Source organism: Penaeus chinensis, chromosome 9 (assembly GCF_019202785.1).
Source record: "Penaeus chinensis breed Huanghai No. 1 chromosome 9, ASM1920278v2, whole genome shotgun sequence".
Taxonomy (NCBI): domain Eukaryota; kingdom Metazoa; phylum Arthropoda; class Malacostraca; order Decapoda; family Penaeidae; genus Penaeus; species Penaeus chinensis.
The window spans coordinates 35,288,693-35,291,192 of NC_061827.1; positions in this window are offsets into that span (position 1 = coordinate 35,288,693).

The following is a 2,500-nucleotide window of genomic DNA, read 5'->3' on the forward strand; positions in this document are numbered from 1 at the left end:
TGCACATGCCACTCGCCTTCAAAACTCTTTCTGACTTCTTAATACGCCCTGTCACGGTTTTTTTTTTTTTTTTTTTTTTTTTTTGTATCCCCCTCTTATTCTTCTTCTTCTTCTTCGTTTTGATGTGATATCTTGTTCTTCGGGAAATTAATGTCCTTTTTTTTTGGATGAAGTGGATGGGTGTTGTCTCTCGCTCGTTCAGGAAGCTACTGCACGGGGTTGTGAATGAATGTAGGAATGTGGAGAAACAGATGCGTAATTTTCTTGATTTTGTTTATTCTGAATTGATTTTATGTTGTTTAGATACGGTTGCACATATACATACATATAAGTATTCATAAACACCTATATACACATACACACACATAAACACATACATATATACACACACATATATATATATATACATATTACCATCCCCCATTCCCTACAAACATCCCCCCCCCCCCCCCCGCGCAATGTACATACACGTACTCCCACCGCCATATACACATACCCTCACTCACGCACACAAATACACCTACACCCTTACCTCCACCCTGAAAACACAACACCCACGCAAACACATCCACCAACACATAGCCCGCACCCCCACCCCCACATAGCCCGGATCCCCACCCCCACATAGCCCGCACCCCAGCCCCACATAGCCCGGATCCCCCCACCACATAGCCTGTATCCCCACCCCCACATAGCTCGTATCCCCACCCTCACATAGCCCGTATCCCCCCACCACATAGCCTGTATCCCCACCCCCACATAGCCCACCTACACACCCACATACGCGCCTAATGAAAGCACCTTCACAGTGACTGCAGCCACATGCCAAGGCGTCAAAAAATGGTTTGCATGATGCATGAGAAATCTTGAATTTTATCTTATGCAATCTATTGGCACAAGAGCAACTGCACGAGACATTACAGGAGTTGTTGCCTTCCTGCACATAAATATAAATAAAGACGTCTGAATAATTCATCTTTATAGGGAAATAGAGATACGAGCTTTACAGTATTCGTTTAAATATTTTTTCTTTTGTAATGAGTATCATATAATATACTCTCTTTCTCTCTCTCTCTCTCTCTCTCTCTCTCTCTCTCTCTCTCTCTCTCTCTCTCTCTCTCTCTCTCTCTCTCTCTCTCTCTCTCTCTCTCTCTCTCTTCCTAAAAATACTATAGACATCTCAACTGACTCTCATGCCAGCCCGGATCACACTCATACAAATCACTTAAATTGAGCACATATTGAATATTAACTTCAATGATAAAAAAAAAGAAAAATACGTCAATACACTCAGATACTAATTAAAAGAAGAAGTAACCATAAACAAAAAATAAAAATAAAACCTTCTACATCGATGCAGAAAAGCAATCAAAGTATTTTTTTTTTTTTTTTTTTTTAATCACGTTTACAAACTTGAATAAGAAAAATGCGAGTCTCTGGCAATACACACTTACGAAAACCAGTCTTAAACGAGGCAAGAAATACCCACAGCCACCGACAAGGGAAATCACATTAAGAGTAAGAAAAGCACGATCACAAACATCCATAAAAACACGAGATTTTGGCACCATAACGGAAGGTGCTGTCTGCGGCCTCCTCATCTTGGCAACTGTGCCTCTGGGAGCCAAGCCGTTTTTTGTTGGCAGAACAGAATCTGGAACACAGAGAAAACGGAAAATAGTGGGGGGGGGGGGGGTGAGGGAGATGAAGGGATAATAGAGAGAGGTTGAGAGAGAGAAAGAGAGAGAGATAGAGAGAGAGGGGGAGGGGAGGGGAGAGAAAGGGAGAGGGAATGGTTGGGAGTTTCTGCAAAGGAGAGAGAAGGTGAGAGAAAAAAAACAAGATATTGAAAAGAAACTAAATACAGAGTATTAACTGCCGACCAACTGTAAGCAATATTACGTAAGCTTGTGCCAGTAAGCTGATGATTTAGCTTATTTATAATATCTTTTCATTTATTCGCGAAAGCTAGGACGGTGCATTCTTTCGAAGGACTTCTAGCAGGTGTCGGTATTTACCCCGAGTGGATGCTCTTCTATGTGCCCGAGATCAGTCTACTGGCACAAGCTTCCGACAAATTGCTTACAATTGGTCGGCAATCAAGAGAAAAGCTCGCATCATCTCACTCTTCCCCCTAAACTAGCATGCATTCGAGATATACGGTATGTCATTAACGACTGTATTGCCTTTCAGGAACAGGAGCGTCACGTACGAGGAAACGTGTTATGCGAGGGTAAATATGTCATACATGCATACATATATATACATATATACATAGATACAATAAGTATAAGTGTGTGTGTGTGTGTGTGTGTGTGTGTGTGTGTGTGTGTGTGTGTGTGTGTGTGTGTGTGTGTGTGTGTGTGTGTGTGTGTGTGTGTGTGTAGGTGTATGTCTGTGTGTATGTACGTGTATGCATGTGTATGTCTATCTATATATATGTATGGATGTGTGTATCTATGTACACACAGCAACAAATTGAATATCGGTGCTCTGGGAG